The 24,519-nt window shown below is 44.2% G+C and overlaps 1 long non-coding RNA gene across 1 annotated transcript; it reads left to right on the forward strand.

The window, feature by feature from the left end:
• Positions 1-2,773: 2,773 nt before the first annotated feature.
• LOC311523994 lies at positions 2,774-5,450 on the forward strand. Its single transcript, XR_014712458.1, has 3 exons — positions 2,774-2,904; positions 4,420-4,486; positions 5,330-5,450. It is a non-coding gene; the product is annotated as an uncharacterized lncRNA (long non-coding RNA).
• The last annotated feature ends 19,069 nt before the right edge of the window (positions 5,451-24,519 follow it).

Raw genomic sequence — 24,519 nt, forward strand, 5'->3', positions numbered from 1 at the left:
GCAAAGCTAGCGGGAGTCTGTCTGCCTAGACATGCAGTGCAGACCTACCCTCTGTGCCTCAATTGCTCAGCTTTAAAATGGAGATAATAATCCTTCCTTTCTTCCACATTTTATCTGCCTTGTCTATTAAGACTCTTTTGGGGGCAGGGACTGTCTCTTATTATGTGCTGATACAATCCCCAGTGTGGGGCCCTAGCTGATCCATCTGTAAGGTGGGTCTTATCATTCTTACAGTGCCAATCCTACTGTGATGTTGTGATGCCTCACCAGTGTCTTTAAAAACATTTGGCGCTACCGGCATGCTGGGTGATAGAGAAATGCAGAGTATTATTAGAATAGATTGCCACTATTATCTTTGAAAATGTTGCCTAATTTGGGGTCTGACCCTGACATGGTCAAACCTGGGGCCAAATTCCATTGGTGTAAACCCACAGTAACTGTAAGGGAGTTATTCAGGATTTACACTGGTAGAAAGAAAGCAGTATTTGGCTCCTTGAGAACTTTGCCCAAAAATCCCTGAGAGGAGATGGTGACAAACTTATATCTAAAATTAATTTTAGAACTCCCTATTGCAATCCAAGAGACAAATTTTGCTCTCCCTGACAGCATTGTAAGTGGGGAGTAAATTTATGGGCCAGTTTCTGCTCTCATTTTCACCAGTGTAAATTAAGCTAGCCTAGATATAAATCTATGTAGATTCTCAGCTAGAAGACTATTTGTAGGGACTCCTGCAATTTCTCTTCACTCCAACCACACTAGCTTCCCTCCATAATAGTGTATGTTGTTTAGATGTTGGGTTTTTAGCTCTAGTATTGTCTGTCCAATTCAAATAAAGAAGCAACACCCACTTGCAGAGGACAGAAGTCAGTACGTCTGCAGCAAAGCAAAATGACAGAGCCTATGCATGGAGGGGTGAATTAAAGTCAGGATTTTCAAAAGCAGGAACCTGATGTTAGGCTCCTAAATCCATATTTTGCTATTAACTTCACTGAAAGCTCTTGGGTGCTCAGCGCTCTGAAAATCAGCCTTCTTATTTAGGAGCCTAAAATCTCAGCCCCAATAAATATCCCTCTTTTGGAAAGTCTGTTGGAGCTCAAAATATCCACTCAGCCATCTGTGCATTTTTAATGACTGGTTGTATGCTACTGTTTTATACAATTCATTACTTTGATCGCTTCTTTCTTTCTAGGTAATGGAAAAGGCCAGTTGACAAAATAATATACTAGTGTTACCACTTTAGAAACCCAACCTCCCACACAGGAACATGCAGAGTCCAGCTTTCTTGATGATGTAAATTTTAGTTAAAGTTAAATTGGGATTTTCATAATCTCCTATGCACAAATGCTCAGAGGTTTTTGAATAATTCTCCTTTGGAACTCAAACTTTTCTTGTTTGCTCTTCATGCCAAAGTTGAATTTGCCTGGACAGTTGGTGGAAAATCCTTTGAGTGAGTGGAGGATGCACTTTATTGCTTTTCAGGCTAAATACGTTGGGCCAGATTCTCAGCTAGAGTAAAAATCGTAGCTGAACTGACTTTAGTGGACCTATACTGATTCACACCAACAGGGGATCTGGCCCAATACCATGTACAAAGTGGGTGAGTGAATGTTACTGTTGCTCTTCCTGATATTTTTGTGCATTTACTTTTAAATATAGAGTCTTCTTAATGTTGCATTTATTTTTTTGCACTTCACTATGGTCATCCTTAGAAACTTGCCAGTTGTCTTAGAGCTTGTCTAGCTTCTCTAGCACAAAACTGTAACAACCTCAATATAATTACACCAGTGCAAACTCTAATGCAGGCACATTGCATCAGGGCCAACAGAACTTCCTTTAGTTCTGCTTACCACTTACAGCACTGTGCTGCCCTCCTGTTTAATACGGTGGTGCGATCCACAGCAAGACCAAATGCTCCAGTGTGCAAACCAGCTACCTCAAGTTGAGCAGCATGTTGGGACCTGTCACACGTACATGTAATAAAGAGGAGAACATTAGAAATCTGTTTTGTTTTGCCCAGCCAAGGGACACCACTAATTTCCACAAAAGTTTGGACACTTGGAATAACGATATGCAACTTTGCTGTTGGTGCAGTTTATTGTGTTGCCTTGAAATCAAACTGATGTCCTGTCTGTCATGGCAGAACAGAGTTAGTTATTCATTACTTTACTTTTTCCTAGGACCAGTTGGGGCTAGCAAGCCAAGCCACCTGGCTCCATACCATCTTGCACACAGGTAGCAGAATTATTTAATATATCCGGGCAGCTCACATTGAGACATGGTCAAACATTTCCCCAAACCAACTCAGCCCATCTTTTACTTTAGAAGGAGTTGTCTGGCTGCTCAGCCATGTAAGTGCTGGTTGATCTCATGGCTATTACTCTCTGTGCCCTGGCACTGTTTGTAAAACATCAGCTGAAAGAAGTAGCTGCGGGGAGAGCATTTGAGAGCCTTTTTAATTAATCTTCATGCTTCAAGTCAGACTGTCAGACTCTGGATGTGCTTCATGAAACAACAGACTTCCATGGTGCCAGGTGGCCAGGAATGGTCTGCCAGAAGATGATATACCTGAATGAAGCTATTAAGCTGGTATCTCTTGTGTTTGGTTTTCTTAAGCAAAAACCATCAGCCTTGTCAGTCTGATTACCCACCCCCAACCCAGAGAGGACAACCGGCATTCCAATTAGCCAAGCCGTCTTACTGAAATATTTTCATTAGCAGACTCAGCAGCAACAATAATATATGGGAACATCGTTCCATTTGCACATACGGGAGGGGAACACTAACAAGCTGAACGGTGAGCCGCAGTCTGCTTTCTTGCTTCATCTTTGAGTGCCTCTTTACTATAGGCGAGCACCTGTAGAGGCCAACAGCATCTGAAAGTGATTGCCTGACTAAGCGGCTCTGGTGAGTTTGAGGCTTTAAATCGAGGTGGGAAGTTTGGGTGCATAAATACACTGAGAAAAAGCCTTTCTGTCAAATGAAATGTTCCTCTGCTTTATCACCATTATTTTTAGTGATATTTTGCATTATGGTACCTTGAGTTTTAAATTAAATGTCAAATATAATTTGGCACTACAAGGAATGAATTATGTGACTGCCCTTAGAGAAAATCAGAAAGCTTAGTCTGTGAGTTAAATTGGTATCTGCCTTCTAGTGTGCTGACGTAGGCTAATTGATTAGGATCTGACAGGATACCATATTGCAAATTCAGCACAATCGCTCCTTTTTTAAAACAATAGCGCTAGGATAGGTACCTTGAGAGAAAAGCAAAACTTCTTCTGTGAAACAAAATAGAGAGAGGAAAGGGAAAGCTCCTCCCTCAGACTGACTTTTGCATTTGTATTGTGGGTTCTCTTAAAAATCCCAATTTCTGTGTAGTGAATATAGGTATTAAAGGATCTCAGGTCACTTTTGGAACCACTTTGTGCAGTGAGATTTCTGAGTCTTCTTCCTTAATTTTAAAGAGGAGGAAAATATTTTACAGGAGAGCTGGCTACATCTATATCCATAAGAAAGAAGATGACAAAGTGCCAATTTAGCCCACTGAAGGGAGGTAATACATTTTAATCAGCAGTAATATGAAGGACAAACCCAATGTTGAATTTGCAAAATGACCGAGTTGTACGGCATTTGTGACACCCTCCCCTCCAAACAGCATGATGCCATTTCCTGTAAACATGGGCTTTAAAAACGATCATCAAGTGAGCAAGCCTTATGTTTCTCACAGCCTAAATGTCTGTATAGTCTGGGTTTAATTTTCTCTTAAGTACGGGCAGTGTTGGGGGGAAGGGTTGGAGAGAAACTAAGTTTGAAGTTCTAATGTAGTCAGGCTGGAATCTGTCACTCAGCTTATTGCATGTTGATGACTCAGTGCAGTTTCAGCTGTAAGCAGACCATGATTTATGGACACCAAGTGAACTCCTGCGGCAAAAACCAGCCATGAGATCAGAGCAGCAATAGGGCCCTTTTTTTTTTTGGCAGGAGACAGCGCCTGCATTTTTCTCATTCATGCCAAACTGCTTTGCACGGCAATTAGCTCTGTCCTCATTTAGTCTCCAGTCCCAAAGGGTAATGAAAGTCATATATCATCTTCAAGGCTGCTAATTATCCAGCTCAGTTACAGGTAGGCTTTGGAACTGTGAGAAGGGCCTGTCGGCTTGATATTTATTGCTCTTCCAATAAGCAAGCAAAGAAGAAGGGTGGGGGTGGGGACTTTCTTGAAAGGTTGCCCATATCCCTTGCCTCAGATCCTTGACATACCTTCTGCAAATGGGCTAGTCAAAGGGGAAATGTCTTCATTCCACACATCCATTTTTCATGCTGTAACTAAACATTCTGCAAGAACAGAGCACAAGTGCTTGAAACATGAGACACCATCCATTTTGGGGGGTCAGCTTGTCTCTAATCATTCACTTGCAGAAAGACGATACTTTGAACACACAATAGCAGAAACGGGCAGAAAAGGCAACAGGAGACAGAGAATGAGGTACTCCTTCCCCTTACATTCTCCCCCCGCCTTCCCCAATCTTGTGGGAAGGCTAAGGGTTTGTAAACATGTGGCTACTTTTACTAACAGTATTCTGGAGGGAGGTTAAAATTAGAGGAATGGGGGAGCCTGAAACCCAAGATCTGAACACCCCTGAAATTTGATAATATTCAACTCTGGATCCAAAATTTGGGGCTGCCCTAAACTTCTATAATGGATTGAATCAAAACGCTTTCTCCCCCTCTGCTCCAAGCTTTGGGTAGTAGAGATCTGGCGATGGGTGGGTCTGAGTTTTGCAGCTCAGAGCCCTCTCATCTATTTGTTGTTTCAACATGAGGGCTGTAGCCGTAAGCACAAGTAACCCAAAGGAGCTGGCTCGCGTGTGCTAGGTGCGTGATGAAACTCTGCCCAGGCAGGAACAGAAGCCATTCTGGCCTTTGAAAATGTCTGGTGAGCATTTGTCCCTTAGTTCAGTCTCTTTCAGCCAGTGGGCGTACAAGTGCAGGGCTAACGTGCAGTGATTTTGGAGGCACTCTGTTGGAGTGCAGGCAGCTGGGAGAGGGGGAACAACAGCAGCGAGTGCAGCTGGACAAGTGAGAAGATCCTATGCTGGCCTATCTGCGGGAGGAGTGGAGCTGCATGCTATGCATGCACCACGCAGCAGCAGTGTTCCAGCACATGGAGACGGGAGAGCAGAGATGGGCCTGTTGGCAGTTCAGTCTTTGAGTTAAGGGGTGGCATTGGGATTAAAGGGCTCAGAATATAAGGAGGGGCAGATGCACAGAGTCTGTGGGTATCTTCATTGGATTGATCCAGCCCTGATTATTTTTATTTTTTCCCCAGGTCTGAAAGTGCCCAAACATTCCAGAGAATCTCTTCTCTTCATGTTCCTTTTGGCCTGACGACAAGCACAGAGCACCAAAAAGCTAGGTCTTGGGACATCACCAGCCCTGGTCCATAGACCCAGGAGGTACGGCTAGTTAAGATTCAGAAGAGCATTCTAGACTGCCTGCTGCTCAGCTGGTATAAACTGGCAAACTCCCCTTATTTCAAGGGGCCTGCACTGATTTATACCAGCTGAGTATCTAGCCTGCAGACTTGGAGGCATTTGTGCCAAATCTCCAAACCTTTTGACTTTTCCTATCAGTAGCTGGCATTCCAAGTGTGTTAAGCCCTCTCTGCCCAAGCAGCTCCCAGTGCTGGCTCTGAGAGTTACGAGGATATAGCTGATGGCAGAATGGAGTCCTATGTGTCTTTATCCAGTCTCCATATAAGGCCAAGTCCTGACGCCCGGGCCCAGGCAAAATCCCACTAGTGCCAATGAGTGGGGCAGTGGTTCTGTCAGATAGGAGGACATGCCACCATGGATCAGACCAGTCCTCCATCTACTCTAGTATCTGGCCATTGACTGTGGCCTGTACCAGTTGCATTAGAGGAAGAGGCAAAAACCCCTGGAGTAGATACTCCCTGACGTTTAGGATCAGATCAGCTGGCTATCTAGAGGGGCTGCTTTCAGGGTGAGTGAAGCACACTGCACTTGCTGGCCATGTTTGCAGGCCAACCAGCCCATTGGAAAAGCTGTGCCAGATCCTCTTTGGTGGGGGTAGGAAGTAAAGACACCTGCCACTCTGCCTTGCAAGGGGAGCAGTGAATAAGGATCAGCCAAGGGAAAGAATAATCAACTTCCATGGCAGGAGGGATAGAACACTTCTGGTGGCAAAGTAATGGATTAATCCTGCTTTTATTAAAATCTGCCATCACTGATATGTGGGGTTCATATTTTCCCCCAGAATCATCAGTCACAAACTTGCTGCTTGAACAAGGACAGAGTGATATTTTTAAACTAGCAGCTAACAGAATTTTTAGAAAGCAAGGAAAAGTGGGTAGACAGAATCCGCTACTATGCTTGTCAGAAGTAAAGAAAGCCTGGCAAATTCTTCTCTGTAAAATTACTATTTTGATTGTGGCCTGAGTTGCACTTGACAATGTGTTAGGCACTTGTTATAGAAAATGCAGTGAAAAGGGAATTAAGAGTCTCCTATTTTTTAAAAAAAATACACAAGCATTTCTGATTCAGAGAAAGGTTCCTCTTACCCACAAGTTGTCTGCAGCCTCTGCTGGAAATGGCTGAAGGTCACCACATTCTGACTCCGGGTTCCTGGATTTAATCCTTGAAATCCAGTGAGTGGGGAGAAGGTAAGTGGGGTGTGAAGAAACTTACCTGAAGCTACCTCTGTTTCACAATGCTCCAGTGAGTAAAGTAGGGATGGCTCTTTGAAAACATTATCCCATTACCTCACCTTCCAGCCCTGCTGCCACAGCAGCTCCCAGCAAAGCTGGCCACAGAAACAGCTCCTACTTGCAGGTTTGCAGATTCAGGCACCAGCCCAAAGTCCACACATCTTCCTTCAGTTCTTGTGGCATGTACCAGTCACATTCTAAGAGCAAATATAGCCCAGTCCCACTGAGCCGTCACAGGCCACCTCCACACCCAGCAGCATGTAGCCTCCTTCTGCTGAATGGGGACACGGGCATCATAGAGCAAGAGACTCCAAAAAAGAGTAGAGCAATTAAAGAGAGAGAGAGAGAGAGGGAAAAAGACAAAGAACAGAGACAATAGGAGAGAAAAGGGGCAGGGGAAAATGAGGGCAGCAGCTGTCTCAGGGCATGACCCAAGGGAATGTAGTGGGGGAATGCCAATGTGCCAATCCATTGCAAGAAAACTAGCAGATGTAGGGAGGAGGCTCTATCTGAGCGAGGGTGGATTGTACATTTAGGTCCCCCATTGAAAGGAGCCACCCCACTCTGTCTTTCCCACCTCCTGGCTGTGGCAAGGAATTCTCTAGCTGAACAATGATATTGTTTGGTTTGTACGCATAGGTCGTGGGAGAGCTCACAGGCTATATGAAAATGGGTCTTTAGTGATTTCTGTACAGTTTAGATCTCCTTCAAATGCAAGCAGAATCTCTCAAAAACAGCTAGGTGCCGTGATAAATGTGGTGGCTCTTCCTTATTATGGCATGCACATTAATGTCGGAGGCTGATGGGAGGTGTATGGATCTGTTGGGTGAATTTCTCTAGCTTCATTCTTGTTTCCCATATTCTTAAGGATAAAAGTGTATTTTGTGGTTGCCCTATATACAGGATAAAATTTTCCAAAGTGACTACAGCTCCTAAGCCCTATTGGCTTTCAGTGAGACTTAGACACTTTTGAAAAATACACCCAAAGTCTCTCCTGCTTTTTCTCCTGTTGTTTAATTCTATTTCTGAAAAGAAAGAAATAACGAGTCCCCCCCACCCAAGAACAGGAGTCCCGAAAAGTTCTATAACTAGAGCCACTTCACACGGTATTTCTGTATTTGCCACCTTTTGATGTCTTTTAGAGCTGTTGTTCTGGACTCTTTCAATTTGCCCTGGAGGGAGGTGAAAGAGAGACACATCAAGGTCAGGGGAAGGGGGGGGAGAGAGAAAGGAAAAAACACATTAAGAGCCTAATCCAGTATATCCATTGACTCCAGCGGTATGTCTACACTGAAGCTGAGGGTGAACCTCCCTGCCCAGGAAGGCAGACTTACACTAGCAAGGCACAAACTAGCATGCTAAAAATATAGGTGTGGATGTTGCCGCTTGGGGCCTGAAGCCTCGGGCCTTGGGTGGGCTTGAGAGCCCAGCCTTCTGCCTGAGCTGGATCGTCCACACTGCTATTTTTAGCATGCTAGTGTGAGTCTGCCTGCCTGTCCTGGGAGCCTCACTCCCAGCTGCAGTGTAGACGTACCCAAGGGGCGTGGAACAGGCCCTAAATTACACTAATTGGAGTGACACCAATATTAAATACAATCATGCAAATATATTCTTTGCGGTGAAGTGGTGACTACAGTGAAAAATAAATGCCTGGCCCCGATGACTGTCCTCTACCCTCAGACAGTCATAACTGACCTTTGAGTTTTATTTCACTAGGTTTAATTTTTCCTGTTTACTGCCCTGGCTTCAGAAAGACACATTTGTCTTACTTAAATCTATTGCAATTCATGCTGGGGATAACTGGGTTCCTGTAACAGCAGACATCCCAGTGGCCAGGCCTGTTATTCTTTGTCAGAAATGGGCTGTGTAGTGAAGCAGTGAAAAATGGTGAAGAGCTCCATACTTCCAACACCAAAGGAGAACAGTCCTGCTACTTATGATGGGTAGTGGCTGGATCCCGTTCCACTATCTCTGTAAATTCAGATCTGTCCATTTGCTAGATGACCTGTTCAGTTTGCTACGTAGGTTGGCAGCTAGTAAAATGCAATAGCTTTCCATCCATCACAGCACTCCATCTGCAAACATGCTCCTGTTGTACACTTGGAAAGCAACCAGTTGGTTTTGTTACAGATAGAACTTCAACTTTCCCTTTGATGCCAATGTGCTTTGGATCAAGTAGAGTTGCTCTTAAAAGGCTAATACTAATTTAGTATTCGTAAGCAAATAATTCATTAGGAAGTGGTAAGGTTGAAAGGGCATCTCAGTGGAGTCCACCTATCTGCAATGGTGTAAAATCAATTACAGTTTCCATAGAATAATTCTTCTACCTCAGACAAACTCCCCATCGCCCCTTGCACACACTCCACACAGTATATTCTGCACCCTACGTGTCTCTCTCTAACCAAAACCTGAAAAGAACTGTCATAGAATTCAATCTTCATGGAATATTTTTTCCTCTGATTTTGAAAGAGGCTAAAAAAGAAAATTAGAAATCTTTCCAGTGTGAATCCTGTATTAGGAGATAAAGGCCCAGATCCTCAAAGGCTCCTAACTCCCATTGATGTCATTGGGAAACCCTCTTGATTTCAATTGGAGTTAGGTACCTACATACATTTGAGGATCTGGGCCAAAGTGTCTCTGTGCAGGAGTATTTATTTCTCAAACATACTTAGAGTCACTATGTCAGTGGATTCATTTAATTTAACAGAGCTAACTGTGTGGCAGTTAAATTGTGGATTTTCAAAACTGTTTCAGAGCAGGAGTTTATTAAATTGCCATGGGAAACTCACTATGCTCATTCCCTAAGGCAAACACAACTGCAATAAGTCTCCTTGTTAAACAGGTTGGACTGTAGGAGCCTTCCAAATGGCTTCTGGGGATTTCTCTGTTCATCAGTGTGTGAAAGCTCACCCAGAGCCCTCAGTGTCACCAAAGAGGGAAAGTAAAACTTTCCGGAGTGTAAAATAAGAAGTATGGGGGAAAGTGTATGTTTTGTGACCTCTTAAGAAGATTCCTTTCTGTGGAGGAATTCTTAAAGCACCAACTGGCTTGTCATGAAACCTGGGAAACTGGGCTGGATGAAGCACTAAGCAATATACTCCAGGGGCCAATCATGCAATAGGCTGGGCTGGAAGCGTGGGGACTTGAGGGGTGAAGGGCAGAGAACTGTGGGCAAGAGGGACTATGACCGGAAAAGTATTTGCTGTCTCTCCTGATTCTACACTCAGCACTCAGTGTTACTGCTTCTCTTCTTGTGGCTATGGCTAGCAGAGTAGAGAACAAACCCAAGTGCAGCGGAATGGGCTCCAATGAGACAAGTCATATGTAATAAATGGTAGACACAGCTCTGACAGAATTCACCACATCTTTGGTGTGGGGGAGGTAATGTTTGATCCTGCCTGCATCTGGTACCCGTCCACCATCCATTATGTGGAAAGCTAACTTTATTTGTAAGGCACTGGAGTAGGACTCAGGAGAGCTGGGTCCGGTTCCTGCCTCTGCCACAGACTTCCTGGGTGACCTGGGTAAATCCCTTCTTCCCTCTGTTCCTCATCTGCAAAATGGGGATAAAAAAGTTCATTTCTTCCACACATTGTCTCTTTAGACTGGGAGAGGTTTGAGGCTGTCGCTCATTGTCTGTACAGCACCTAAAACAGTGGGGCCCGGATCTTGTCTTGGACCTCCAGGAGCTCTTGTATCACTAAGACTGGAATTTCCCACCATTACCCCAGGCAGTAACCCTAACAAAACTGCTTGTTTCTTTGGTGTAGTGGGTTTGGGATGGGATGTTTGGGAGGGTAGAGTGGACTGGGAGGAGAAATTTAGGTCTGTACAGCACATCCATTTCTCCTCTGCACTCTCCCCTCATCAGCCCCGCAGAGAAGAGGGGGCTGAGCCCCAAGAAAAATCTCTTCTCCATTGCAAAACCCTTCCCAACACCCTGCCTGTTAAACACACCAGCTCTTCGTGGATGTGCATGTTATGTAAGGCTGCCCGAGGCCTTAAAGACCTAGGGCAGAGCACGGGGAAGAGCTTGGCTACAGTCCTGCTGCAGATGTCAGATTGTGCCACTCCCAAACCCATCCCTCCAAAAATGGCGGTAGCTAAAACAGTAAGGACACAGTTAGGAAAGCTAAGGCAAAACATTTGCGCTTTAATTGTGGCTGGTTTGCTCAGCTTGGACTGAGCTTCTCAATTTGGGGCCTGATCCAAAGCCTATTGAAGATGGGGAAAGACTCTGATCGACTTCAGTGTGCTTTGGATCACACCCTCAAATTATGCTGGTCCTATTTCTATGAATAATTGCTGCAAAGTCCAGGCAGAGATTCTGCATCTGATCCTCCAGGAGAACAAGAGATGCTGGGTATAATTCCTATATAACTATGACTCTAGGATACATCTTTGCATGATAAGTTTGCCTACTTATTGGACAAGAGGGACTTTCATTGAGAGAGTTTTATTTACTATTGCAGTAAGTGAATTACCAACATATTTATCTGCTTAGATGGTGGATCACAGGGGATATGGTTTTCTTTCAAATCCACAAATTAATTATCACATTCCCAGAACGAAGCAGTTCTTTCACTCTTTGCAAGCTTCATAGATCTGGAATCAGGGCAAGGCAAGGCAACCAGCCTGGTATCTCAATTTAGAACAAATTGGAATGCCTACGTAACAAGCAAATTGCAGTAGTTAGTCAGGTTTAGGCAGATTTTTATGTTGCAGGGGAGAAGAAGGTTGGCTTTTTTGTTCTTGTTTTGGTGTTTGGGGATTTTAATACCATTGTTAAGAGAGGGATAAGCCTTGGAAAAGCTCCTACAGAGTGCCAGGATCTGATTCACCATGGTCCCACACCTTGTAGGCAACAAGGGACTATAAAAACACTGCCAGGTCAGAATGGTCGCATCTGACAACCCACTTCTATCATTAGCTACACAAGATGCACGCAATGGTGGATGAGGCCTGCAGTTGAATTGTGGCTTGCTATAGGTAGGTGTTAAAGAAGGGGGACAAAGTAAACAGAGCACTTCTTTCTTCCCTTCTCCCTCCAATTTTCCCCCAATACACACCTGTGATCCTGGTTTCTCTTTTCTCTGTGCCAGATATACCATGGAGGTTACAGCCAGGGGCTGGCAGACACCCCAGAGAGAGGAATGCCAAAGGGACGTGCAAGGACGGCTTGCCCTTCAGCTTCCCTCACGGCCCCCAGAGGCCTGTGTGCTCTGCAGGCAATATGCCTGCAGGGACTGTTTCTGTGTGGGTGCTTCTACCCCGTCTATGTTTCCTTAAAAGCTCAATATAGAGCTTCTGGCCCTAAAACCTATAAAATCCTGCTCTTGGCCCAAACAGGAGTAGTTACACTTGTCATATCACAACCTCCATAAAAGGGGATGATCCTGTTGCAGAGAGTTCCAAAATTACTGTCCAGCAATCTACACTTCTGGGATTTGATAATCCCAGACAAACCTTCCTTCTGGTTAGACAATGACCAGACCTGGACCAGCAGTGAAACCAACTACTCATTGCAGTCTCTAATTTGTTGTTAAATATTCATTCTTGTTAAGATTGTTTATCCGGGGAATGTGTGAGGATATACATGCTGTTCATTTCAGTCTGTAGTAGGAAGCCAATTTCTAGGCAGAAGTTACACAATGAATCAGTGAGACTGTGGCTGTAGGAATAACACTGATTTCCTTATTCTAATAATGTTCCTTGTTCTGTGTTATGCATGTGTGATGAGGTGCATCAGACATTTGCTGCCTCTTGCTGAAGGCCCTGCCACCTTGGCACACTATGCCCGAAGAAAATGTCCTTTTGGAGAAAAAGAACAGTGAGTTCAGACCTCCAGAAGCTGCCCAGAGAAGTCACACAGGAGCAGCTACTGGCAGTACCAACAAGAATTGTTCCTCCAGCAGCTAGACAGGCTGGGATCAAGCAGAAGCCAATTAAGGCTCAGCAGGCAAGATAAAAAGGACTGGCTGCTTCTTCTAGAGGCCAGTTCTGGGTGAAGTTTGGATAGAGGAGGAAGGCTTTCCCCTTTCTTAGGCCCCTGATCAGGCCAAGTTTATTGGATTAAACTCTGACTGCACCTTTTTCATTGGACCAGGAAAGGACTCTTGTTTGGTATGGAATTTAAAGCCCAGGTGGCCATTCGGAGTTAAATATCAGTTTATTACTATAAAATTAAGGGGAGCTTGCTTTGCAAGATGCCCATGGGCTCAGGCAAGCCGGTGACAACGTAAAGTATCACTTTCTCTTAAACCCCTATCTCCAAGTCCGTTTAACGTTGTTGCTTTTTTTTCTGAATTCCGTCCAGTTTGGCTAAACCTTTCTGGCATTCAGGTGCTCAGTGCTTTGTGAAACATTTCCTTCACAATTTCATCAGTGCCATACAAAGTATTATCTCCTCCCTAGTCAATGACATGCTGAGTATACAGTCCCAGACATCTGATTTCATTGTAAACCCATATCTAGTTTGCTACCCTCCTCGAAACAAGTGGGACTCTACTGATTTTATACCAGCTGAGGATCTGACTCTGTTGTTTGCAGCATTATGACTTCCCTGGTATTGCTATTGTACTGAATATGTATGTGTCAGAGGATTTCCTATAAGTCACAGACCTCAAGTTCAGCATCCTTACTCCAAAATTAGCCCGTGCTTGATGCTCAAAGGAAGGAGAAAAACTCTTCATAATGTACCTTGCTAGTGGAGTAGTGCTGGGTGGTGGTAAGGTGGGGGATTTCCCTTCTTCTGCAGGCAATCGCTTTACACCTTGAAACGCAAAATCTGATTACCCTTAGTATTGAATTTTGAAATATTTTCCCCACGGCTATGGTAGTGGTGCATATTTTCCCGGATGAATTTAATTTTGTTATTCCCTGCCTATATTTCTAACTGCCCGTGGTCCTTCTGAGTTATTGCCCTGTTCTTACTAGTCTTTGCAACACTTCCCAGTTTAGTAGTCTCTGCAAAGTTAATGAATTATATGTCCAAAGCATTGATTTAAGAACATCACACAAAGCTGAGATTAATGCCAATTTCTACAGCTTCCCCACAAGACAGCTCCCCCAGTTCAAAACCCTTCATGATCAGGCATATTTTTCTTTATTTAATATACATGGCACCATAAGGGTACATAGTGCTGTACACTAGGTACCATAAACGTGTCAAATAATGCTGTCTCTTCCTTGAGGAATTAAAAGTTTAGAGAGACATACCCATACAAAACAGAATGGACGCTGTATGGGTGGAGGGGTTACACCGAGCTGGAATGCTTCATGGAACACATGGGCCTTCACAAAGGAGGAGATGGGGAGCCTCTGGTGAAGATAAATTCAAGGGCTTTTACAAACCTAATGGATGGTGTGAAAGTAGGAATGAAGTTTGTCGTGAATAAAGGAGGCTATGGCACCCGTCAAGGAAAAACCTTGGTGGATACTTAAAGAGCAGAAGGGCTGTAGGAAATGATGAGGGAAGAGGTCTGAGGGCAGGGCTGCACAGAGCCAAGAGAATAAGGACCAGCATTGTGAACTTGATGCAGAAGAAGTACAAGTCAAGGAACTGAGAAAAAAGAGAAGCCTCAAAGCAAGTGGAAAGGGAGAGAGATTCTAAGTGGCTACTGGAAGAAGGGAGTAGTTTAGATGTGAGGAGACCAAAGAGGAACAGGATATTGTATCTGAGGCAACAGATAACCAGTAGGGATGGAGAGAAAAGGAAGAATTTGAAAGAAGTTTTCAGTCCCTGTTCCTGTGCTCTCATCTAAATCAATTTAAATGAATATTTCAAGTAAGTTTCCATGAGATCATGTATCAAATGCTTTACTAAAGTCTAAATAGATTACATCTACTGCATTCCCCTGGATCCACTCATTTTGCAATTCAGTCATAAAAGTGCCTGGCAGGCTGTCCAGCAGGTTCTTTATAAAACCACACTCTTCATTGCTCATGCCTTTGTCTCCCTCTAGGTGCTTACAGATTTCCCCTCGCTTTATTTGTTAGACTTTACTAGAGATTTCTTACTGGACTAACTGACAGGGTTCTTCTTTCTCTCATTTTTTCATTAAAAAAACCATTCTTCTATTGAAGCAAGACAGCTACACAAATAGCATATCCATTTCTCCATGATATTCATCTTGTGTTTAGAGAGAAATCTAAGCCTCCTTCACTTTTCCTTTTTATTATTTTCTACACATTTATGACATTGGAAACAATACAACATAAAGAGAGATTCCACTGGCATTTTCCAACCATAATACGAGCTATCTCTCAAAGTCTTGGGTGGTTTATTTTTGCTTGTTGTTTTGAAGATTATGTTAGACTGGGTTCCCAGTTATATCTTCTAGGTAATGGATCAGAATTTTACGTTATTATTTATTATTTGCACTGCAGTAGTGCTCCAGTCGTGGACTCTGACCGTGTTGTGCTAGGTGCTGTGCAAACAAACAACAAAAGATGGGCCCTGCCCCAAAGAACTTTCAATCTAACCTTTGCTCGACCTGTGTGGCACAAATTGAGCTGTTAAATGTGCAGTGATAACCTTTATGAAAAGCAGTTAGTTCACTTTATAGACCAAATTGCCTCAACCATTTCATGTCCACAGCATGGAGAACTGATAATGTCACGTATTGGAGGGCCACTTAGTGTTTTAAATTAAAGCCCCTCCAAACTGGAGATTGTAATGAATATGCAGTGGCAGATCTGACACAGGGTGGCTTCAGGGCACCTGGATAGTGAATTAAACTGAAACACAAATTCTAGGCCAGTAAGGAAATGGTTTAGGTGGGGTGGCTGTGCCCAGTTAGCATTGGGTCCTGCGGATACTAGGGCTTGTCATGGTATTTGAAACCATTTGCAGATAGCGTTATGGCCGAACAGCTGAATGTAAAACAGCTTGTGTCGACGTACACCAGGACTGTAAAGCACAGGCCTCATCATACAGGCCCTTGCTAGCAAGTGTGGCACTTACTGTCATGAAAAGACACACTGACTTCAAAGGGACTGCTCACTGCAGTAAGTACTACTCCACCCAGGAGTAACACTTTTGTGGGTTAGGCCCTATAAAGGAGAAGCAATGTGTGTGTCGTTCACGGTCAGATAACAGGCTTTTTTATAATAAAATCTCTGTCTTACTGGGCTACAACTGTGCCAGCTACAATGCAGCTGGAAGATGGGTAAGTACAATTCTACTAGGACCATGATCATCATCTGGTTGTGAACTAGCTCGTTTTAAGTCATACCTAGGGCTTTACTCCATAACGGCTTATGATTGATTCCATAACAGCTCCCTGTCATGTAAATGGGAATATGTGACTGTGGATATTAGGGTGACCAGATGTCTCAATTTTATAGGGACAGTCCGATATTTGGGGCTTTTTCTTATATAGATGCCTATTAGCCCCACCCCCACCCCATCCCGATTTTTCTCACTTGCTGTCTGGTCACCCTAGTGGATATTCATGTCATATGCACAGGTCCTGAGTCATAAGATGAAAAGCCGACTGCCTACAGTCATACTTATGGTGTGTACATGACGCTGATGCTGCACAAACATACCCCTGCCCCTCCCATCCCATCCCAGAGCTCCTAGGTGGATATAATCTTATAATTACATAATTTAGTATTTTCATCAGACTGTTGGAGTCATTTTTAATATCTTCAGTAATTCTGCATTGGAAACCTTCCCCCCCCCCCCAATTCATGGTGCTTTCTATACATATGCTCTAATCTATACAGATCCAGTCTGAAAATGCCACTAATGGTACATCAGCAACATACGCTGCAGAGCAACCTCATTCTATTTTCCCACAGCCACAAGAAGGCCTCAAGGCCAAAATGTCACCTCAGTTCGGCTTTGATCTCAACGTATATTTTATTAACCCATTTTACACCACAGAGAGGGTGCAAGGAAACATGAATGTTCTCGTTCACATAAAACACATGTGGTTCTTACATCTTGCACACAACTCTGTGGACAATTTTCATACAAAGATTATTTTAGACATAATTTGTACATCTTCAGAGTTAAAAGTAAGAAGGGGGTGGATAGGCAGGCGGCATTTATTGTGCAATGTTTATGATTTATTATTCCTCCTCCATATTTTCTCTTCAGCATCATTCAAAGACATTTATAAGAATCTAGTGAAATATAATAATGCCAGGTTCCCCTAATGGCACGTTTTCATTCCATAATTGCAAAGTGCTTTACAGAGTTTAATTAAGCTTCACAACACATTTGTGAGCTGGGTGTACATTTGCTGCAACCATTCTCTTTTTTTACATACATAATCTGGAAATTGAGGCAGGAAGAAGTGGTTTATCCAAGGGTACGTGGCAGAGCCTGGAATAGAACCCAGAAGTCCTGACTAGACCCGTGTGGATCCTGTAGGGTTTGGTTCTCATGGGTTTCACCAAAGGACCATAGAGGTGAAGTCTGCAGGAGCTGCCAGGGACCCTTGTGGATTCATTAGTTTCTCCCCCAACAAGCTGCCAGACCCCTTCCTTCCTTTAGCTTTCTTCATGGAGGCCTTTTTGGGCAGCTCACTCCCCAGTCCATAGTTCTGGAGCCTCTCCGGTCCTCAGGCATTCTGGGTGTCTGCTCCTCCCTCCCTTAAGGTCTTCAGGGGAAAATAAATGGATGCTTCCCATCCACAGGTTCTTCACCAGCATCTGGTAAAAGCCACCTGATCCACAGACAGTCTTACATGGGGTCAGGATACATCCAACAACGCCATACAGCAGTGGGAGTAGGTTGCTGTCTTTGCCAACATCCAACTCTGGTGGACATTCCCTGAAACCTGTCTCATAAACCCCATGGTATGGTTACTACAGAAATTGGAGGGGGTGTCACGTACTAGCCATCTACGCCAGCAAACTAGGGGTTGTGTAGGTGTTTCTCAGTCCCGTCTGAGTGGCTGGCTCTATTACTGCACTGTGTGGGACGGGAGCATCCTGCTGTCTCCTATCAAGACCTATGGAGTAAATCAGCAGCTGTTTGTACCTGGAAGTGGTTGGTTCCCTGGAGATGCTGCGGAGTAGGAACCAGTGGCCATACCTCACCACCTGGAGACAAGAGGAAATGCAGCGGGGGCCACTCAGCCCCTAGACTGGAGTAGAAGAGGGGCAGGCCATAGTTCCTGCGCCTTCAGTGATGGTGGACTCAGAATTATATATACACTGATTCTCTCCCCTCCCCGCCCCTGAAAGTGAATGGATAGGAAGCTCCCTGTGAATACTTCCCACATCTCTAGTCCTGACTCCCTGCCTCATGGGCTGATCCATAGAACAGACACTATTGTCGAGTGTGTACAACAGACTTGGAGCTGGGTAAGATGTGCATTGGAATTAAAAGGAAGGGTTTGATTGACAACAAGAATGATAACGAGCCTGAGAGTTGAGAATGCCACTCACCTGGTGGTATCCACTATGGTGAATACAAGTCCCTGGGCCAAGAAAGGGACTCTGTAAGCAGAATCCTATGTGTCAATATGGTTATGAGAGATCATCATTGGGAGGCCAGTGGCTTGAATTTGTTCCTGAGCACTAGTGATCAAAAGTTGTTACTTCTTCTCTGGAAGCCAATGCTAAATGATATGCTGGGCTCAGTCCCCTTCCTCCTGGGCAGCTTTTTATACCTCCGAAACAATCACCACAGCTGGTATGCCTCGACCTTTGTGAGTGGTCTCAGCAGAGAGGCCAATGGTGCAGAATATCCATACCCCAGAGGCAGCCGATCTACTGTCCCCTCCATTGTAGAGACAGGGCTCAGGTGTAATAGGCACAGAAGGGGCTGCCTTATTTCACATGCTTGGAACATGCAGCACCTGTAGTTTTTTTGGCTCTCTGCCTCACAGACTGAGACACAGCTTGTACTTCATGAATGCCACCATGGATTAAGCAATCACGGTTGTTGACTGCACTACCATCTCTCCAGTTATGCACATTCCTCCCGTACATTTGTAGGGTGGTGGAAAGCTGGCCATTGCGTCTCCTGTACCTGTTCATGAGCTAGAGACAGTTTCTATTGCCAGGGCTGCCAGTCTGGCCTCTCATGAACACTGAATCTGCTTGAAAATAAAATGGCTCCCCTTTTCTGTCTGCAATCTGACAGAGGCAAATGCTCCCTTGCTGTCATATGCCCCTCGTCATGCCCCAGTATGGCTGCAAACTCTCATACAAGCTCTGCGTGTTTGTCTTTTTACCAAAGAAATATAATTAGACCACAAACGAGGCATGCAGTCTGAATGCTGAACAGTTTCTGCGTCTCTCTGTTGTCTTCTTCCTAGTGCCTCTCCTCTCTCCTTTGCATTGCCCTCTTCCAGCAATGAAATCAACAGTTGTGGCCACATGCACAGGACATGTTCTTACAGCAGCAGAACACAGATGCCAGACTCTGAAATATGTGACTTCAGCAGTGTCACCTGGGTCTATGACTGGCTTCACTGCTCATTGGAGGTTGCAGGGCTGCTTACGGGCTTGTTTCTGGGTCTGATTCTCCTTTGAACAAAGGACCTGTGATAGGGATGTATCTGGCTTTCATGGCCCCCTGCTGGAGGCCACCCCGGTCCTACAACACCCTTTCCAGGAAAGGAGCAGCAATCATGGGTCCTCGAGGCCTGCCGAGAGAGGCTGCAGGGAAGCAACCAATCAGAGCCCAGCTGACTCAGATAAAAGGAGCTACAGGACCTTAGTAGGTCAGTTTCTGGCTTGGATTAGAGGAAGGGTGGGTAGCCATAGGTGATTGAGTGGGCAGTCAGAGTTTGGTTCTGGCTGCATTTGGTTAAGCTGGGAGAGAGAGGACCTGAGAACCTTAATCCTTAGCTAACAGGTAAAGTTAAAGGGGCTAGGTGCAAAGAGGCCCAGCAGCAATGAATTAAAGTGAGCAGTATGTAGGTGCTGTTTATAGGGTCTTTGGCTTAGAACCCAGAGTAGTGGGTGGGCCAGGTTCCCCCACTGGTTCCCCCAGCTTCCCCTAAGAAAGGGACCAGGCTTGTTGGGAAGCCTGAGGGAAAGATGAATTGAAAGACCCCAAAGTTGGGGTTGAAGAACCTGGTGAGGGCAGATGGACAGTTTCTGTTGGACTTGGCTGGAGGACTCTTTGCTACTCTGTGATGTGGCTGGAAGGCCAAGGCTCTCGAAGACCTGCCAGGAGTGGGAAACGGACTGAAGTACCACATGCAGGAGCAGGCGATGCTCAAGAGGTGAGTGCCCCTCCCTACAATACTTCTCTGGCATTGTGAAAGGGCCTGAAACTGAGTGTAGCAATCAGGCCCCAGTGCAAGATTTTGCTTCAGTCTTTGAAATCCAGCTGTCTTTTGATGAACTTTAGATTCAAAATGAGCTGTCGGTTCTTTTTTAGAAGCAGCTGGTTCTGTGTAAGCCAGTTTTACTGCCCTGCCCTTGGGCTCTGCTCACATTTAAGTATAAGAGCTAAGTATTATTATTTATTTAGTATATGAGCTGTTTGCACTAGAGAGAGTGTATATTTTGTCATAATAGAAGCAAAAAATCAATATCTGTGAAATCAGGCAGCCAAAGACTTGATCATGCACCTTTTGAAGTCTTGTTATTGAGTCTAATGGTGCAGCATCAGGGCCCAAATGCTTGAGTACTTACTCAGGGCCAGACACTGCTCTCAGTTACATTGGTATAAAACTGGAGTGACTCTGGTGTGGTTGCAGTAACTCTACAGTTACACCAACATGTCTGAACGTAGTGTACTTTCAGTCTTCATTCGGGTGATATCCCTAAAAGGTGCATAGCTCCCCTGCAGCCTCCTTTTCGACCCCTCTTGGACTTTGCCTGATTGACTTGAGGATTGAATAAAATGTTCTGAATTTTGGCTCTGAGGCCCAATTCTCCCACCGCAAGGCATTCCCATTAACCTCATTGCTCATGTTCTGCAGCAATCAGGAGAACCAGGGCACAGGGAATTAGAAAAGCAGCAAGCTCCAGAAAGTGGACCTGATTCTTCTTGCCCACTGGCATAAATCAGCAGGAACTTCACAGTCAGGAAAGCCAACATCTGAGAACAGATTCAGGCCCTGAGTTTTCATGCAGTGATTCCCAGTGGTGTCTAAATGTTTCTGTTTCCAAAGGGTGAGCTTCACCTTTCATTTGTCCTTTGACGATTATTTTTGCTCTTTTGAAAGGATTTTTTTATAAAGAAAAGAAACACAAGGTTACAGAATGGAAGCTGAGATTCTATCTGTTTTACTGAATGATTCTGGAATACAATATAACAGGGACAGTTGCACACTTAATCATTTCACTCTCACAAGTGGAAGGGCTGCTTGACGGAAGAGTGCAAAGATATGAATGTAGGAGCCGGGGCAAAGGGAAAAAACCTCAGGAACAAAATAAGTATAAAATGTAAACAAATTTCTGTTAGGAGTGTTTGTAGTGACAGATGGTTGGACAGATAGGACAAAAAATATATATTCTCTTCTCCTAGAGGGAAATAGGTGGAAGTCCATCAAATAAACTTTGTCCTGGCATATTTTATATTCACATGGAGGAAAAGGAAAAGATCTTTTTCTTTGTGGGTTTTTTCCCTTTGCTGGTTTTTCCCCTTCTCCCAGGCCAGATATAAGATCATAGCAGATAAGCTGGCACACACAAAAAAAAAAAAGGAAAAGGGGGGTTGGGGAAGGGGAAGGAAAAAAGGTTATTCCGAGTATCAGAGAGGGGGCTAATTGTCAAGGTTATATCTCCAAAGATGATTGATGTGAGGCTGGGTTTTTCTGTCAGCCTGTCACAAAGCAGGAATGTTTAATGTTCTCATTATTGGTTACGCTGTTGTGTATATTTCTCTGTCAGCACTGCAGACCCATCTGAACTGCCAAGGCACTTCAAAGCCCTGCAGGTCATTTATCATCCTCCTGACGCTGCGAATGTTCAGCCTCAGCTGAGTGCCAGGGATTTGTTATGACTTGAGAGCCAGCTGACAGACAGGTCTGCTGCAAAAAGAATTCCTTTTTGTCACACTGCGAAAACATCAATGTTCCTATAATGGCCTACCACTGTCAAAGGGGACTGCCACCTGACAGTTGTGTGGTCTCACTAATTTGCAGCCCAGTGACTTGTTTCCTTGAGTTTAGATTCAGTTACGGTGTCACATACAAACAGGTCACCATCTGTCGTCCTGTGCCAGGGGCCACATGGTATGAGGTGGAAGAGAGCAGAGAGGAGGAGGCAAAGTATACGTGCATAAAGGGGGTGGGAGAAGCGGTGAAGAAAATCAAAATGGCTATGCCAATTGAAGCCACATCTTTATTTTGCAGCCCACCTTTCTGGCTTAATGCTATGTGAATCTCTGAAAGTTGTGCTGAAAATTGAGACAGGGAAAGAAAAGAACTTGCAAACAGCCAGAGCGAGTGAGAGAGAAAATATCAGGGCTTTGTTTTCTTTCCCAGGCCATGACATGATTAATCGTTTTCTTCTGATCTAATTTTGGAACATGAAAAACAGCACATTTGTCTTGAAGAAAAATGATGTGCCGTACTGCGCAGATGGAAATTTCGAGCAATGAAAAAGATTAAAGTGAAATTCCACTCCTTAGACCTAATCATGAGTTGTAGATTATTCTGTCGTTCTAACCAGATGGTAGGCTTGATTCCACAACCCCCTTCTTATATTAATGAATACTAGACTGTTATATTTGACTTAGGTAAGTGAAATGTCTATCAAGCCTAATGGACTGCCAGCCAGCGTAACACATGTTGTACCACTGAGGGTCCTTGCTGCATTTTTCATGTTTTATACTAATGTAGAACATTTTGTTTCCTACTGTTTTCCATCATTGTCACTGTTTGCTAAATATTTTCACATGTAGGGGGGAAAAGTGGAAGGGGGAAAAAAAGCTTGTGTCCAGAGCTAATTTCCTCACATTGGTCGCAGCTATAATTCTACAAGTAAAACAGTCACCTGAAGCAATGCATGCAAGAACTCAATAGTAACTTGATTAAGTTCCCAGTCAACAAGCCTGCACTAGGCTGTATGTTAACAAACCTAATTATAGGCAGCATGGTGATAGATTGTGCTGAGTGCATGTAGCACGTCTGAGGTCATGTCTAGAAAACAAGGTTTGCCCTGGGGATAGGGATGGGGTGTCACTTCTAAATAAAATAAAATTGGGTTTACTGATGTTTTCCATTGGGTTGCCTTCCACTTACTGACAAACATTTTTTCCTTGGAGTATCCTGAGCGAGCCTCAGGAGAATATAAGAAGAGGAGCAGAAATTAGAGCAAATGGGGAATTCTCTTTAACCTTGTCGATTGCACAGTCCTGTGACTTACGTTATTTCTACCAAGTTAGGCTTTGCAGAGCAATGGGTGTTGACAATTGTATGTTAGGCTGGAGGGGGCTGCTCATGTTCAGAACCCAATGTTTATCACTCTAAGGGTTTCACTGCACTGGATTAGCACTTGTCATGTATTCCGATTTGGATGAGAGTCATGGAACCCTCTTATACAGAAAGTAAAAGGTAAAAATCTCTGGTTTCTCCTCTTCTCAAAGCAATAGTTAGGCCATTGTTGCACCCAGGATTTGTATTTGTGTATAAAAATGAGTCTGTCCTAGAGAATGCTACCAGCTAAAAGAAACTCTTGTATACAGAGGCTAATTTTAGCCTTGGAAAGAGTCAACAGGATGCACGGACCAGGTTGCTCTTTACCCAGAGGAGGAAAGACTAGAAATTTAAGCAAGGTGGCAAGAATGGTCCAGATCTGGGCTTATTCAAATGTGATATTTACAGTAAAATTGTAAACCTCGGAGATCCAGCTATGCTGAACAAATCTTCCTGAATAAGAAAAGCAAAGGACAGAAAGGAGACCTTTTTAATCAGGTAACTAAGGTTTTATGGCTAAAGAAGAAAACTGTTGGAGACTAGAAAGAATGGCAAGCTTATTCCACTGTTTCAGGGTTTTTCTTTCACTTCTCTGGTCTAGCACTATTTCTTAAGGGCCAAATCCTGAAGTTCCGTACACATTCCTTATGCAGCAAAAGTGCCACTGAACCTAATGCTGAGTAAGGAATTTAGAAATAAACTCCAAGCAAAACCCCAGCTAAGAATAATCTGCACTGTGGAGTGTTCAGACGCAGAGCCAAGTGTGAATGTTGTGGCTTTCGCCTGCCAGTTATGGGCCTATTTATATTAGGGGACAGCCTGAATCTTTGCCCATAAGGAATGTCATCCAAACTCAAAGCAAATCTTCTGGGAGGGTCAAAACCTTGCTCTCTGTAATTAATGTCGTCCTTGCCCTATGTCTTTGCACTACTTGGATCTATCCATGAATAGAAGCTGAAGACTTTCACCACACTTCCAGTTTTGCAGGATGTAGGTGCTTCCTTTAATCTCCCCAGGCTTGTTCTCAGGAGACGATCACTATTGCTGGTGACCTTTTTTTTTTTTTTTTTTTTTTTTGCATGAATACTTTTGCTAATTCATTTAAGGCAAGGCTCTGACTTGCTCTGTGCCCCCATTCAAGGATATAAGAGGGAGCAAGACACCTTTTTACTTGTCTGTGCAGGCTACCTCTCTGGCCAGTCAATAGAAAGGGGAGAACAGGTTTTTGTGGGTTTTTGCTCCCCCTCTGCATGGGGCAGGCTGAACTGGTTTAGCGTGGAAGGGGAAGTGATCAGTATGTTGTATTGGAAACTATCACTTTAAGTGTCAGGGGTTTTCTGACCCTGCTTGCAAGATAGGGGGCTCTGTAGGGAAGTGTGCAATGTGTGTCCTCAGCAATCAAGCTGCAAAGAGCCAGTCTAGAGCAAGGCAGGTTGAGTTAGAGCCTGG

Source organism: Lepidochelys olivacea (genome assembly GCF_965140295.1).
Source record: "Lepidochelys olivacea isolate rLepOli2 genome assembly, chromosome: 7".
Classification (NCBI taxonomy): domain Eukaryota; kingdom Metazoa; phylum Chordata; order Testudines; family Cheloniidae; genus Lepidochelys; species Lepidochelys olivacea.